We start from the raw sequence: 17,025 nt of genomic DNA, 5'->3' as shown, positions 1-17,025 counted from the left end.
TTGTTTACTGATGGGTCCTGCTGTTTTGTGGGAAAGCATCAGAGATAGAAGGCAGCTGTATGGAGTCCCTGACTACAAGTTGCAGAAACTGCTGAAGGAGAGGGTGAATCGAGTCAGTTTGCAGAGATGAAAGCCATCCAGCTGGCCTTGGACATGGCTGAACGAGAGAAGTGGCCAGTACTTTATCTCTATACTGACTCATGGATGGTGTCAAATGCCCTGTGGGGGTGGTTGCACCAATGAAAGCAGAGCAACTGGCAACACAGAGGTAAACCCATCTGAGCTGCTGCACTGTGGCAAGATGTCACTGCTGGGGTGCAGAACCTGGTGGTGAAGGTACGCCATGTAGATGCACATGTACCCAAGAGTCGGGCCACTGAGGAACACCAGAACAACCAACAAGTGGATCAAGCTGCTAAGATTGAAGTGGCTCAGATGGACTCAGATTGGCAACATAAAGATGAAATTCTTTTGGCCCGGTGGGCCCATGACACTTCAGGCCATCAGGGCAGAGATGCAACATACAGATGTGCTCATGATCGAGGGGTGGACTTAACAATGGACACTATTGCCCAGGATATATATATGGGGAGTCCTGGCAGATTGATTATATCACACTCCCACCAAGCCACCAAGGCAAACACCATGTGCTTTACCATGGTGGAAGCAACCACTGGATGGCTGGAAACATATGCTGTGCCCCATGCCACTCCCTGGAACACTATCCTGGGCCTTGAGAAACAGATTTTGTGGTGACACGGCACCCCAGAGAGAATTGAGTCAGACAATGGCACTCATTTCCGGAACAACCTTATAGATACTTGGGCCAAAGAGCATGGCATTGAGTGGGTATATCTCATCCCCTACCACACACCAGCGTCTGGGAAAATCAAATAGTACAGTGGGCTGTTAAAAACTACACTGAGAGCAATGCGTGGTGGGACTTTCAGACATTGGGATACATATTTACCAAAGGCCACCTGGTTGGTCAACACCAGAGGATCTGCCAACAGGGCTGGCCCAGCCCAGTCAGAACTTTTACATACTGTAGAAGGGGATAAAGTTCCTGTGGTGCACATAAAGAATTTTCTGGGGAAGCCAGTCTGCTTCAGGTAAAGGCAAACCCACTTTGCCCAGGGACCCTGACATACTTGGTGGGTTATGTGGGAAGATGGGGAAGTCCAATGTGTACCTCAAGGGGATTTGATTTTAGGGGAAAACAGCAAATTAACTCAATTGTATGGTGCTGCCTGCTGTGTAGCACTTTTTTAGCCCACCAACTAGATGTCTTCATGTCACCAGCAACTGGCTCCGACTTTCCTTCGATCATCATTCCAACAATAAATGAACTTTGATGAAACCAGATGAGCTCAGCAGTGACCAGATGAGTTCTGCAGTGTCATCAGCAGGCAGCATTTCAACAGTGTACACCATCTCTCCTGCTCTGAAAGGCTGTTACAAGATATGGAGCCTGATGTCATGGACCGGATGAACTCAGCAGCTTTATAGGGATTGGTCTATGTACTAAGGAATGATATCTAACTCTTTGTGTGTATGTGTGGATGTATATATATTTATATATATATATATGAGACAAGAGACAGGACAAGGGGTAATGGGTTAAAACTTAAACAGGGGAAGTTTAGATTGGATATAAGGAGGAAGTTCTTTCCTGTTAGGTTGGTGAAGCACTAGAATGGGTTGCCCCGGGAGGTTGTGAATGCTCCTTCCCTGGCAGTGTTCAAGGCCAGGTTGGACGAAGCCTTGGGTGAGATGGTTTAGTGTGAGGTGTCCCTGCCCATGGCAAGGGGTTGGAACTAGATGATCTTAAGGTCCTTTCCAACCGTAACTATTCTATGATTGTACAATTCTATACTGAAAAATGTGGGATCAGAGCATGATGTGAATGGTATGGAATAAGGGGTGGATACTGTCCTGGGTTCAGCAGGAGCAATTATTTTTCTCTCTCTTAGTAGGTGGTGCAGTGCTGTGTTTTTGACTTTCAGCCTAGGAACAATGCTGATAACACTGATGTTTTTAATTGTTGCTAAGTAATGTTTACTCTGACCAAGGACTTTCTGAGTCTCATGCTTTGTCTGGGAGGAGGGGAACCTGGGAGAAAGCAGAGAACGGACACCTGACCCAAACTAGCCAAAGAGGTATTCCATACCACAGCACGGCATGCCCAGTATATAAACTGGGGCAGTTACCCAGAAGGGCTAGATCACTGCTCAGGCCAGGCTGGGTATCAGTCAGCAGGTGGTGAGCGGTTGTATTCTCTCCCCTTGTTATTTCCCTAGTCATTATTATTTTTGGTGGTAGCAGCAATGGTTTTGTGTTATCCCTTAGTTACTGGACTATTCTTATCTTAACCCATGGGAGTTGCATTCTTTCTATTCACCTCCCCATCTCTCCGGGAGTGGGGAGAGGAATGGGACGGTGGGGGCAAGCAGCTGTGTGGTTCTGTGTTGCTGGCTGGGCTTAAACCACGACAGAAGGCAAGGCAAAGGAAAGGAAATGTTAAAGGCAAGTAAAGGAAAGCCAGAGTAGGTCAAGTCAAAGCAAGAAAAGGCAAGGCAAGTCAAGTCAAAGTCAAAGGAAAAGGCAAAGGCAAAGAAATAGGCAAAGGCAAGGCAAGCAACAGAAGTATAAAGGCAAATGGAAGAGAAAGGCAAAGGCAACAAAAAGGCAGTGTGCAAAAAGTCAAAGGTAAAGGCAAAGACAAGGCATGACAAGGCAAAGGCAGAGTCAAAGGCAGAGGCAAAGGCAAAGGCTAATGAAAAGGCAAGAAAAGGCAAATGAAAGGAAAGGCAAAGGCAATGACACGGGCATGGCAAAGGAAGGGTAAGAAATGGCAAAGGGAAAGGGAGAGAAAGGCAAGGCATGGCAAATGCAAACACAAAGGTGAAGGCAAGGAAAGGCAAGGCAAGGCAAGTCAAGGCAAAGGCAAATGAGAAGACAGGCAAAGGCAAGGCAGTGGCAAAGGGTAAAGAAAAGTCAAGGCAATGCAAAGGCAAGGGAATGGCAAAGGCAAAGGCAAGTCAAGGCAAAGGTAAGTGATTGGCAAAGGCACAGGCAAAGGCAAGGCAGTGGCAAAGGCTAAGGCAAAGGCAAAGGCAAGGCAAGGCAAATGCGAGGGAATGGCAAAGGCAAATACAAAGATAAAGGCAAATACAAAGATAAAAGCAAAGGCAAGGTAAGGCAAAGGCAAAGACAACGTAAAAGCAAATGCAAAGGCAAAGGCCAAGTAAAGGGAAACACAAAGCAAAGGCAAGGGAAAAGCAAGGCATAGGCAAAGTCAAAGGGAAAGGGAAAGGCAAAGTCAAAGGTAAAGGGAAAGACAAAGGCAAAGGAAGGGCAAGGGAAAGGCAAAAGCAAAGGAAGGGCAAGGGCAAAGGGAAGGCAAGGCAAAGTTAAAAGGGAAGGCAAGGCAAGTCCAAGGCAAGGCAAGGCAAGTCCAAGGCAAGGCAAGGCAAGGCAAAGGCAAAGGCAAAGGCAAAGGCAAAAGAAAGGCAAAGGCAAGGCAAAATCAAGGTAAAGGCAAAGGCAACAGCAAAGGCAAAAGAAAGGCAAAGGCAAGGCAAAATCAAGGTAAAGGCAAAGGCAACGGCAAAGGCAAGGAAAGGCAAGTGAAAGGCAAAGGCAAGTCAAATGCAAAGCAAAGGCAAAGGCAAATGGAAATGCAAAGGCAAAGGCAAGGCTAGGCAAACACAAAAAAAATGGCAAAGGCAAAGGCAAAACAAGGCAAGGAAAAGGCAAAGGCAAGTCAAAGGGAAAGGAAAGGCAAAGGCAAGTCAAAGGGAAAGGAAAGGCAAAGGCAAGCCAAAAGCAAATGAAAGGCAAAGGCCAAGGAAAGTCAAATTGAAGGTAAAGGAAAAGGAAAAACCAAAAGCAAAGGCAAAGCAAGGAGAGACAAAGCTAAGGCTAGTCAAAGCAAAGGCAAAGGCAAGGCAAGGAAAGACAAAGCTAAGGCAAATCAAAACAAAGGCAAAGACAAGGCAAGGCAAAGAAAGGCAAGGCAAGACTAGGCAAAGGATAAGGCAAAGGAAAGGAAAGGCAAAGGCAAAGGCAAAGGCAAAGGCACAGGCAAAGGCAAAGGCAAAGGCAAAGACAAAGGCAAGGCAAGGAAAAGGCAAGGCACAAGGAAAGGCAAAGGCAAATGCAAGGGCAAATTCAAAGACAAGGCAAGCCAAGTCAATGCAAGGTAAGGAAAAGGCAAAGGCAAAGGCAAAAGCCGTGCAAAGGCAAAGGCATAGGAAAAGGTAAAGGCAAGGCAAAGGCTAAGACAAAGGAAAAGGCAAAGGCAAGGGAAGGCAAGAAAAAAACAAAGGCAAAGTCCAAGGAATGTCAAAGGAAAGGTAAAGGCAAAGAAAAAGGAAAAGGAAAGGAAAGGCAAGGCAAGACAAAGGCAAAGGGGAGGCAAAACAATGCAAGGCAAGGCAAAGGCAATGGCAAATGCAAGGCAAAGGCAAAGCTAAAGTTAAGGGAAAGAAAAAAGTCAATGGGAAAAGCAAGGCAAGGCAAGTCAAACGCAAGGCAATGGAAAGGCAAAGGCAAAGGCAAGGCAAGGCAAAAGAAAAGTCAAGGCAAGGCTAGGCATAGGCAAAACAAAAGGCAAGGCAAGCTAATGAAACGCAAGGCAAGCTAATGAAAGGCAAGTCAAAGGGAAAGGCAAAGGCAAATACAAATGTAAAGGCAAAGTAAAGACAAGGCAAAGGCAAAGGCAAAGGCATAATAGGCAAAGGCAAAGGCATAATAGGCAAAGGCAAAGCCAAAGGCACAGCAAGGCAAGACAAGGAAAGGCAAGGCAAAGGAAAAGGCAATGGCAAATGCAAATGTAAACACAAAGGAAAGGCAAGGGAAAAGGACAAGGCAAAGGAAAGATAAGGCAAGACAAAAGAAAACACAAAGGCAAAGTCAAAAGCAGAGGAAAAGGCAAAGGCAAGGCAAGGCAATGCAAGGAAAGGAAAAGGCAAACACAAAGGAAAATACAAATGTAAAGGTGAAGGCAAGGCAAAGGAAAAGGGAAAGGCAAAGGCAAATGCAAAGGCAAATACAAATGTAAAGGCAAAGGCAAGGCAAAGGCGCAGGCAAAGGCAAAGGTAAAGTAAGGGGATGTGAGGAAAGGCAAAGGGAAAGGCAAAGGCAAAGTTAAAGTAAGGGAATGTGAGGAAAGGCAAAGGGAAAGGCAAAGGCAAAGGAAAGGCAAGGCGTGTCAAGGCAAGGCAGTGGCAAAGAGAAAGGCACGTGAAGTTAAGGCAGGGCAAGGCAAGACAAAGGCAAATCCAAAGGCATGGCAAGGAAAGACAAGGCAAAGCCAAGGCAAGGGCAAAGGCAAATGCAAAGGCAAAGATAAACATAAGGCTAGACAAAGGCAAAGTAAGGCAAGGCAAAGGCATTTTCAAAGGCAAAGGAAAAAGTAAACATTAATGAAAAGTAAGGCAAAGCAAGGCAAGGCAAAAGCAAAGGCAAAGGCAAAGTAAAAGGTAAAGGCAAAGGCCAAGGTAAACACAAGGCTAGACAAAGCAAAGGAAAGGCAAAGCAAAATCAAGGCAAAGGCAAAGACAAAGGCAAAGCAAGAAAAGGAAACGGCATAGGCAAGAGAAGGCAATGAAAAGGCAAAGCAAATGCATAGGCAATGGAAGGCAATGGAAAGACAAAGCAAAGGGAAAGGCAAAGGGAAAGGCAAAGGCAAAGGCAAAATCAAGGCAATTCAAGGCAAGGCAAGAGAAGGCAAATGCAAGGCAAAGACAAAGACAAAGCAAGGAAAATCAAAGGCATAGGAAGTGCAAGGCGATGAAAAAGCAAAGCAAAGATAAAGGCAAAGGTAAAGAAAAAGACAATGAAAAGGCAAGGCAAAGGCAAGGCAAGACAAGCAAATGGAAAGGCAAGGCAAACCAAAGCAAATGCAAAACCAGAGGTAAAGGAAAATGTAAACATTAATGAAAAATAAGGCAAAGAAAGGAAAGGCATATGCAAACACTAAGGCAAAGGCAAGGGCAAACACAAAGGCAAAGGCAAAGGTAAACGCAAGGCTAGACAAAGCAAAGGCAAAGCAAAAAATGGCAAAGGTAAAAGCAAGGCAATTCAAGGCAAGGCAAGGCAAAAGCAAGGCAATGAAAAGGCAAAGCTAAAGGAAAGGCAAAGGCAAAGGCAAGGCAAGACAAAGCAAAGGCAAGGTAAAACAAAGACAAAGGCAAAGGCAAAGGCAAAGGCAAAGGCAAAGGCAAAAGCAAGGCAATTCAAGGCAAGGCAAGGCAAAAGCAAGGCAATGAAAAGGCAAAGCTAAAGGAAAGGCAAAGGCAAAGGCAAGGCAAGACAAAGCAAAGGCAAGGTAAAACAAAGACAAAGGCAAAGGCAAAGGCAAAGGCAAAGGCAAAGGCAAAGGCAAAGGCAAAGGCAAAGGCAAAGGCAAAGGCAAAGGCAAAGGCAAAGGCAAAAGCAAGGCAATTCAAGGCAAGGCAAACTTAAGGTAAAAACAAAGGCAAAGCAAGGAAAGGCAAAGGCATAGGCAACTCAAGGCAATGAAAAAGCAAAGCAAAGGGAAAGGCAAAGGTAAACCCAAAGGTAAGAAAAAGGAAAGGCAAAAGCAAGGCAAGGTATGGAAAGGCAAAGGGAAAGGCAAAGACAAAGTCAAAGACAAGCGTAAGGTCATAGGCAAAGGAAACATCAAAGGCTATCACAAGGCAAAGGCAAGGCACAGGAAAAAGCAAGGCAAGAAAAGGCAAAGGCAAGGCAAGGCAAAAGTAAACACAAAGGCAAAGGCAAGGCAAGGGAAATGTAAACACAAAGGCAAAGGCAAGGCAAGACACAGGAAAAGGCACGGCAGGAAAAGACAAAGGCAAAGGCAAGTCAAGGGAAATGTAAACACAAAGGCAAAGGCAAGGCAAGACACAGGAAAAGGCACGGCAGGAAAAGACAAAGGCAAAGGCAAAGGCAAAGGCAAGGCAAGGCAAGACAAGGCAAAGGCAAGGCAAGGAAAAGGAAGAGCAAGGCAAGGCAAAGCAAAGGGAAAGGTAAAGGCAATGGCAAAGGGAATGAAAGGCAAAGGAAAGGTGAAGGAAAAGTGTGGGTAACGGGACAGAAATAGTTAACGAAATGGATCCAGGTGTTATTGCCCTGGTCAGGCTTAAGCCTTGGGAACAGTAAAGAGAACAATGAAGGGTCAAGATTGGTTAGCAAAACAAAGCAGGTGGTTTGCAAGATAAAGCAGGATATGCAACTCAAAACCAGACCAAGCAATGTAAATATTTGTAACCCTTAGTGGTTTTGCTGAATCAGGATGACAAGGAAGTAAGACAAGTGGAAAATTACTGCTTAGCACTTAGTAGACTATAAAAGGGATGCGAGATGTGCAATAGAAGTCTTCAGATTGCACCAGAACTGAAGTCCATCTTTGATACGCCACAGAAAATCAACGCAAGACAAGCAAGTCAAAGTAAGGCAAAAGCAAAGAAAAAGATAAATGAAAGGCAAGGCAAGGCAAGGTAAATGGAAAGGTAAAGGGAAAGATAAAGGGAAAGAGAAAGGTAAGTGGAAAGGGAAAGGGAAAGGAAAAGGTAAAAGGAAAGGGAAAGGGAAAGGGAAAGGGAAAGGAAAAGGTAAACGGAAAGGGAAAGGGAAAGGGAAAGGGAAAGGAAAAGGTAAAGGGAAAGGAAAGGCAAGGCAAGGGGAAGGCAAAGACACGGCAAAGGCAAGGCAAGGCAAGGTAAGTTGAGGCAAAGGAAAAAGTAAAGGTTAAGGAAAAAGCAAAGGCAAAGGTTAAGGAAAAGGCAAAGGAAAGTCAAGACAAGAGAAAGGCAATGGCAAACATTGAGGCAAAAGCAAAGGAAAGTCAAGACGAAAAAGGCAACAGCAAACATTAAGGCAAAGAAAAGTCAAGACAAGAGAAAGACAATGGCAAACATTAAGGCAAAGGCAAAGGAAAGGCAAGACGAGAAAGGCAATGGCAAACATTAAGGCAAAGGCAAAGGAAAGTCAAGACGAGAAAGGCAATGGCAAACATTAAGGCAAAGGCAAAGGAAAGTCAAGATGAGAAAGGCAATGGCAAACGTTAAGGCAAAGGCAAAGGAAAGTCAAGACGAGAAAGGCAATGGCAAACATTAAGGAAAAGGCAAAGAAAAGTCAGGACGAGAAAGGCAATGGCAAATGTTAAGGCAAAAGCAAGGCAAATGCAAGGCAAAGGCAAGTCAAGGACAGGCAAAGGCAAAGCAAGGCAAAGGAAAGGCAAAGGCTAGGCAAGGCTAGGGTTCAGCAATAGCAGTCGTTTTTCTCCTTCTTGGTAGCTGGTGCAGCGCTGTGTTTTGACTTTTGGCCTGGGAACAGCACTGATAACACTGATGTTTTTAGTTACCGCTCAAATGTTTTAGTCTGACCAAGGACTTTCTGAGCCTCTTGCTCTGCCAGGGAGAAGGAAGAGCTGGGAGGAAGTAGAGACAGGACACCTGACCCAAACTAGCCGAAGAGGTATTCCATACCACAGCACGTCATGCCCAGGATGTAACGGAGAGGTACCCGGAAGGGCTAGGGAATGCAGGGTTGGACGAAGTATGGGTCCGTGCTCGGTCGGGTGGGGTTGGGCGAGTTATCGGTCGGCTGGTGCTGAGGTGTTGTATTCTCTTCCCTTGTTATTTCCTTTAGCATTATTATTATTGGTGGTAGCAGTAGTGGCTTGTGTTATACCTTAGTTACTAAACTGTTCTTATCTCAACCTGTGGGAGTTGCATTCTTTTCGATTCTCCTCTCTCTCCTTCCGGGTGTAGGGAGGGCAAGAAGGGGAGGAGTGAGTGAACGAGCTGTGTGATTTATGGCTGACTTTGTTCACGACAGCAAGGCAAAGGAAAGGCAAAGGCTAGGCAAGGAAAGGCAAAGGAAAGGCAAAGGCTAGGCAAGGAAAGGCAAAGGCAAAGGAAAGGCAAAGGCTAGGCAAGGCAAGGCAAAGGCAAAGGAAAGGAAAAGGCAAGGCAAGACAAGGCAAAGGCAAATGCAAAGGAAAGGAAAAGTTCTAGATAAAGATAAAATGATAGGAAAGGCACAGACAAAGGTAAAGGCAAAGCTAAAGGCAAAGGCAAAGGCAAGGCAAAGACAAAGGAAAATGTAAAAGTTAAGGCAAGGCAAGGACAAAAGAAAAAACAAATGAGAAGGAAAAGGAAAGGCAAGGAAAAGGCAAAGGAAAGCCAATGCAAAGCAAGCAAGGCAAAGTAAGGCAAATGCAAAGGAAAAGGCAAAGGAAATGCAAGGCAAGGCAAAGCAAAGGGAAAGCTAAAGGGAAAGGCAAGGCAAGTTGAACGCAAAGGTAAAGTAAAGGCAAAGAAAAGGAAAGGCAAGGCAAGGCAAAGACAAAGGCAAAGTAAAGGCTAAGAAAAGGCAAGGCAAGGCAAGGCAAAGGCAAAGGCAAAGAAAAGGCGAAGCAAAGGCAAAGTAAAGGCAAAGAAAAGGCAAGGCAAAGGCAAAGGCAAAAAAAAGGCAAAGTAAGTTAAGGCAAAGGCAAACGCAAAGGCAAAGGAAAAAACAAGGCAAGGTAAGTTAAAGCAAAGTCAAACGTAAAGGCAAAGCAAAGGCAGACAGAAAGGAAAAGCAAGGCAAGGAAAAGGCAAAGGTAAAGGCAAGGACAAAGGCAAAGGAAATGGCAAAGACCAAGGCAAGGCAAGGCAAAGCAAATGAAAAGCCAAAGGTAAAGGAAAAGGTAAATGCTGATGAAAAGTAAGGCAAAGAAAGGCAAGGCAAAGGCAAGGCAAAGGCAAGGCAAAGGCAGAGGCAAAGGCAAAAGGAAAGGCATAGGCAGCGCAGGGCAATGAAATAACAAAGCAAAGGTAAAGGCAAAGGTAAAGGCAAATACAGTGAAAAGGTAAGGCAAAGGCAAGGCAAGACATGAAAAGACAAAGGCAAAGACAAGGCAAAGGCAAGGCAAGGCATGGAAAGGCAAAGGCAAAGACAAGGCAAAGGAAAAGACAAGTGCAACGTCAAAGGCAAGGACAAGGCAAAGACAAGTGCAATGGCAAAGGCAAAGGCAAAGGCAAAGGCAAAGGCAAAGGCAAAGGCAAAGGCAAAGGCAAAGGCAAAGGCAAAGGCAAAGGAAATGGCACAGCAAAGGCAACATAAAGGAAAAGGCAAGGCAAGGCAAATGTAAATGCAAAGGCAAAGGCGTAGGCAAGGCAGGGCAATGAAAAGTCAAAGCAATGGGAAAGGAAAAGGCAAAACCAAAGGTAAACACAAGGCAAGACAAAGTAAAACAAAGGCAAAGGCTAAAGCAAGGCAATTCAAGGCAAGGAAAGGCAAAGCAAATACAAGGCAAAGGCAAGGCAAAGGCAAAGCAAAAGCAAAGCAAAGGCAAAGACAAAGGAAAGGAAGCAAAGGCAAAGGCAAGGTCAAATGCCAAGGCAAAGGCAAGGTCAAATGCCAAGGCAAAGGAAAGGGCAAAGGGAAAGGCAAGGCAAGGCAAGGCAAATGCAAAAGCAATGACAGCAAAACACAAAGTTAAAGGCAAAGGTAAAGGGTTAGGGTTAGGCAAGACAAAGCAACGGTAAGGCAAAAAACCCAAAATAAATAAAAGGCAAAGTAAGGAAAGGTAAACCAGAGGCAAAGGCATAGGCAAGGCAAGGAAAAGGCAAATAAAGGGAAAGGCAAAGGCAAATAAAAGTCAAAGACAAGGCAATGGAAAGACAAAGGCAAAGAGAAATGCAAGGCAAGGCAAGGCAAAGGTGAAGAAAGGGAAAAGCAAAAGTAAAGGCAAAGGCAAAGACAAGGCAATGCGAGGCAAAGGCAATGGACAGGCAAAGGCAAAGGCAAGACAAGGCAAGGCAAGGCAAAGGCAAAGGCAAAGACAAGGCAAGGCAAGGCAAGGCAAAGGCAAGGCAAAGGCAAAGGCAAAGACAAGGCGAGGCAAGGCATGCAAAGGCAAAGGCAAAGGCAAGGCAATGTAAGTTAAGGCAAAGGCAAAGGCAAGGCAATGTAAGTTAAGGCAAAGGCAAAGGCAAGACAATGTAAGTTAAGGCAAAGTCAATCATATAGGCAAAGCAAAGGCAAAGGCAAGACGTGGCAAAGGAAAGGCAAGGCAAGGCAAAGGCAAAGGCAAAGGCAAAGGCAAAGCCAAACGGAAAGGCAAGACAAAGGTAAAGGAAAATGTAAACGTTAATGAAAAGTAAGGCAAAGAAAGGCAAGGAAAAGGAAAAGGCAAGGGCAAATGCCAAGGTAATGGCAAATGCAAAGGCAAGGAAAGGCAAAGACAAACACAAGGCAAGGAAAGGCAAAGGCATAGGCAAGGCAAGGCAAGGCAAAGGCAAGAAAAAGGCAAAGAAAGGAAAAGGCAAAAGTAAAGGAAAAGGCAGGGAAAAGGAAAAGGCAAGGAAAAGGCAAAGACAAAGACAAAGGCAAAGGCAAAGACAAAGGCAAAGGCAAAGGCAAAGACAAAGGCAAGGAAAGGCAAAGACAAAGGCAAGGAAAGGCAAAGGCATAGGCAAGGCAAGGCAAGGAAAGGCAAAGGCAAGGAAAAGGCAAAGACAAAAACAAAGACAAAAGCAAGGAAAGGCAAAGGCATAGGCAAGGCAAGGCAAGGCAAGGCAAGGAAAAGGCAAAGAAAGGGAAAGGCAAAAGTAAAGGCAAAGGCAAAGGCAAAGGCAAAGGCAAAGGCAAAGGAAAAGGAAAAGACAAAGACAAAGACAAAGACAAGGCAAGGCAAAGGCAATGGAAAGGGAAAGGCAAAATTAAAGTCAAAAGCAAGTCAAAGGCAAAGACAAGAAAAGGCAAGGCAAGGCAAGGCAAAGGCAAAGGCAAGGCAAGACATGGAAAGGCAAAGGCAAGGCAATGTAACTTAAGACAAAGTCAAAGGCAAAGGCAAAACAAAGGCAAAGGCAAAGGCAAAAGAAGACAAGGCAAAGGCAAGGCAAGACAGGGCAACAGAAAGCCAAGGCAAGGCAAGGCAAATGCAAAGCGAGAGGTAAAGGAAAATGTAAACGTTAATGAAAAGTAAGGCAAAGAAAGGCAAGGCAAAGGCAAGGGCAAAGTAAAAGGTAAAGGCAAAGGTAAACGCAAGGCTACAGAAAGGAAAGGCAAGGCAAGGCAAAAGCAAGGCAAAGGCAAAGTCAAAGACAAAGACAAAGCAAGGAAAGGCAAAGGCATAGGCAAAACAAGGCAATGAAAAAGCAAAGCAAAGGGAAAGGTAAAGGGAAAGGCAAAGCAAAGGGAAAGGTAAAGGGGAAGGCAAAGCAAAGGGAAAGGTAAAGGGGAAAGCAAAGCAAAGGGAAAGGTAAAGGGAAAGGCAAAGTTAAAGGCAAAGATAAAGGGAAAGGCAAAGGTAAAGGGAAAGACAAAGCTAAAAGCAAAGGCAATGAAAAGGCAAGGCAAGGCAAAAGCAAAGGCAAAAGCAAAGGCAAGGCAAAGGTAAGGCAAGGCATGGAAAGGGAAAGGCAAAGAGAAGGGGAAGGCAAAGGCAAAGGCAAGCAAAAGAAGACAAGGCAAAGGCAAAGGCAAAGGCAAAGGCAAAGGCAAAGGCAAAGGCAAAGGCAAAGGCAAAGGCAAAGGCAAAGGCAAAGAAAGACAAGGCAATGGAAAAGCAAGGCAAATGCAAAGCCAAAGGTAAAGGAAAAGGTAAACGTTAATGAAAAGTAAGGCAAAGAAAGGCAAAGGCAGAGGCAAACACAAATGTAATGGCAAGAGCAAAGGCAAAAGTAAAGGCAAAGGCAAAGGTAAATGCAAGGCTAGACATAGGCAAAGTCAAGGCAAGGTGAAAGCAAGGCAAAGGAAAAGAAAAAGGCCAAGACAAAGGAGAAGCAAGGAAAGGCAAAGGCATAGGCAAGGCAAGGCAATGATAAGGCAGAGCAAAGGGAAAGGAAAAGGAAAAAGCAAAGGCAAAGGTAAATGCAAGGCAATACAATGCAAAGGCAAAGCAAAGGGAAAGGAAAAGGAAAAGGCAAAAGTAAATGCAAGGCAATACAAAGCAAAGGCAAGGCAAAAAAAAAAAAAGGCAAAGGCAAAAGCAAAAGCAAGACAATTCAAGGCAAGGCAAGGCAAGACAAGGCAAACGCAAAGGCAAAGCACGGAAAGGCAAAGGCATAGGCAACGCAATGCAGTGAAAAAGCAAAGCAAAATCAAAGACAAAAGCAAAACAATTCAATTCAAGGGAAGGCAAAAGCGAGGCAAAGACAAAGACAAGGCATGGAAAGGCAAAGGCAAAGACAAGGCAATGGCTAAGGCAAAGAAAAGTGCAACGTCAAAGGTAATGGCAAGGCAAAGGAAAAGGCAATACAAGAAAAGGCAAACGCAAGGCAAGGCAAATATAAACACAAAGGCAAAGGCAAGGCAAAGATAAAGTCAATGGGAAAGGGAATGAAAGGAAAAGCAACGCAAGCCAAGCAAGGCAAAGTAAGTCAAATTCAAAAGCAAAGAAAAAGAAAGGGAAGGCAAGGCAAGGGAAGGTAAAGAGAAAGGAAAAGGGAACGGCAAAGAAAGGGAAAGGCAAAGGCAAGGCACAGCAAAGGCAAAGGTAATACAATGGCTAAGGCAAAGAAAAGGTGAGGCAAGGTAAGTTAAGGAAAAGTCAAATGCAAATGCAAAGGTTAAGGAAAAGTCAAAGTAAAGCCAAGGCAAGGGAAAGGCAAAGGCAAATGTTAAGGCAAAGGCAAATGTTAAGGCAAAGGCAAATGAAATGAAAGGAAAGGGAAAGACAAAGGCAAGGGAAAGGCAAGGCAGGGAAAAGGGCGAAGGCAAAGGCAAAAGCAACGCCCTTGACTTGGCCTTTACCTTTGCCATGTCTTTGCCTTTGGCTTTGCCTTTGCCTTGCCTTGTCTTACCTTTGCCTTTGCCTTTCCTTTGTGTTTCCCCTGCCTTGCCTTGCCTTTGACTTTGCCTTTGCCTTTCCCTTGACTTTGCCTTTACCTTTGCCTTTGCCTTTGCCTTTGCCTTTGCCTTTGCCTTTCCCTTGACTTTGCCTTTACCTTTGCCTTGAGTTTGCCTTTACCTTTGCCTTTCCCTTTACCTTTGCCTTTTCATTTCCTTGCCTTTTCATTTCCTTGCCTTTTCATTTCCTTTCCTTGCCTATGCCTTTGCCTTTGTTTTGCCTTTCCTTTACTTACCTTGCCTTTTCCTTTTTTCTTGCCTTACCTGTGCTTTGTCTTGCCTTCCCTTTACCTTTGCCTTTGCCTTTAACTTTGTATACTCCTTTGCCTTTGCTTTTTTCCTTTGCCTTGTCTTGCCCTGCATTCCCCTTGCTTTGTCTTTGCCTTTGCTTTGACTTTTCCTTTTCCTTGCCTTGCCTTTGCCTTGCCTTTCCTTTGCCTTGCCTTGCCTTTCCTTTGCCTTGCTTTACCTTGCCTTTCCCTTTAGCTTTCCCTTAGCTTTGCCTTGTCTTGCCTTTCCGTTGTGGTTTAAGCCCAGCAGATGACCCAGAACCACACAGCCACTTGCTCACTCCACCCCCTTTCTCCCCCCACTCCTGGAGGGATGGGGAGGAGAATCAAAAGAATGTAACTCCCACGGGTTGAGATAAGAACAGTCCAGTAACTAAGGTATAACACAAACCACTGCTGCTACCACCAATAATAATAATGACTAGGGAAATAACAAGGGAAGAGAATACTCACCACTGGCCAACCAATACCCAGCACGACCTGAGCAGTGATCTAGCCCTTCTGGGTAATTACCCCCAGTTTATATACTGGGCATGACATGCTGTGGTATACTTCTTTGGCTAGTTTGGGTCAGGTGTCCTGGCTCTGCTTCCTCCTGGCTTCCCCTCCTCAAAAAGTCCTTGGTCAGAGTAAATATTACTTAGCAACAACTAAAAACATCGGTGTTATCAGCATTGTTTCCAGGCTTTTGACTTTCAAGTCAAAAACACAGCGCTGCACCAGCTACTAAGATGGAGAAAAATGACTGCTACTGCTGAACCCAGGAAAGTATCCACTCCTTATTGCATACCTTTCACGTCGTGCTCTGATCCCACATTTTTCAACATACCATCACTCTTGTGTCATATATATATACATCCACATCATCTGGTCACTGCTGAGCTCGTCTGGTTTCATCAAAGTTCATTCTTTGTTGGGATGATGGTTGGAGGGAACTCAGGGCCAGTCGCTGGTGACCTGAAGATATCTAGTTGATGGGCTATAAAAGTATTACACAGCAGGCAACAGCATACAATTAAGTTCAATGGCTGTTTTCCCCCCAAATCAAATCCCCTTGAGGTATACATCGGACTTCCCCATCTTCCCGCATTACCCACCAAGTATATCTTGCACCTTGTTGTCAATTCAGTTTCACCTGCCCCATCCAGTAACAAGCCGCTATCATGGCAAAGCACACACAGTTTTACATTAGCAGCATAACTACTACAGGGTGCAGCAGTGCTTTGAAGATGCTCATGGCAGTGAAGGACCAGCCAAAGAAATTTCCTACCAGTGGTGTTCTCCCACCCTCTTAATTCATTCCATTACCTATTTTATAACACTTCCATCATGATGTACAGTTACAAGGAATTTTCTAGCTTCTGCCTCAGCATTTTCTAGCAGCTGCTGCAAATTGCATGCTCTAACATCTCTTTTACAAGTGACAAATCCGTACCGAAAGTGGTTGAAGTTATACTATGATACACAGTGTAGTTTCTTATTAGCAACTGGCTAGTAAATGCAGGTGGTTTATACAAAAAATCACAGCCTCTAATAATAGCCATGTTGCAAGCACACATTCGAGTCGTTAAACACAGTCTTGTTACAGAGACTTTTCAGTTGCCCCCAAGTGATGCTTTACAAATCATGCCTTTTTCTCTCCCTCTGTCTCATTCTGTTCAGGGTCTTCAAGGTCAGCTCCTGCATCTGAGGCACTGGGTCCTTTAACTTGTCTGTTCAGCTCATGGTATGGCTTGACAAACTTTGCAGGCAGCCACCGCGGACCTGTAGGTAGGAGGTCACAAGCTTACCCCCTCCCCCAGGTTATCAGTTCCACAGGCCTTTCCCATTTCTGTGGGCCCAAAGGATCACAATACCACACTTTAGCACGTTCTGAAGGTGGACTATCAGTGCCAAAATGTCGTTATACTGCAGTGACAGGAGTATTCATGGAAGATTAAGTGCAATTTAAAAAATTCAGTGTATAGATGGCATTGTTTAATTGTTCTTGAGGGACCATATTCCCCCTTTTTTGTGTTTGTAGCATGGATTTCAGAACAGCGTGAGTTCATTCCACAATCCCCTGGCCTGTAGGGGAGTGGGGAATACCAGTGACATGCATGACACCCCATTGCTGTAAAAATCATGATAATGCTAATGAATTATATGCAAGGTCATTATCCATTTTCAGCTGGGAAGGAACTCCTAAGGTAGCAAATGCACGTATTAAGTGTCGGATAACATCACGAGCCTTCTCTCCTTTATGGGCAGAGGCTGAAATCATATATGAAAATGTGTCAACAGACACATGCACATATATAAAGGCACCAAAGGAAATAATGTGTGTAACATCTGTTTGCCAAATCTCATTCGCCTTTAAGCCACGAGGATTTACACCCATGGCAAATGGGATTGAGCTGTTGACTGACAGTCAGGGCAAGACCTGACAATTTGCTTTGCTTGAGAAGAAGACAGGTTAAACTGTTTCTTTAAAGCAGAGGCATTCTGATGAAAAAAGGAATGTGAAGCAGTTGCAGAAGTAAACTGCCCAGTGTTAACACTCAAGGAGTCTGCTATGTCATTACAGACAGTTAAAGGGCCAGGCAGGTTGGAATGCAATCTAATATGTCCAATAAAGCCAGAATAATTCCTAGTTTGCAAACAATGTTTTAGCTTCAGCAAAATGTCAAGAAGTTCACGGTTATCGATTTCTTTTAACGCACCAAAAGGAAGGTGTGGTAACAATCGAACAACATATTCTGAGTCACAAACAATATTTAAGGATTCTGCAGGGAACAACTGTAGCCCATGTAAGACTGCAGCAATTTCAACAAGCTGCGTAGAGCCATCCACGTGTATAACAGAGGATTGCCAGGAATCATTTTCAAACCAAACTACAGCAACTTTGCCAGTTTTTCCAGAG

The sequence above is a fragment of the Lathamus discolor genome, chromosome W, assembly GCF_037157495.1.
Source record: "Lathamus discolor isolate bLatDis1 chromosome W, bLatDis1.hap1, whole genome shotgun sequence".
Classification (NCBI taxonomy): Eukaryota; Metazoa; Chordata; class Aves; order Psittaciformes; family Psittacidae; genus Lathamus; species Lathamus discolor.
The sequence above is the reverse complement of the archived record's forward strand: the minus strand, read 5'-3'. Positions refer to the sequence as shown.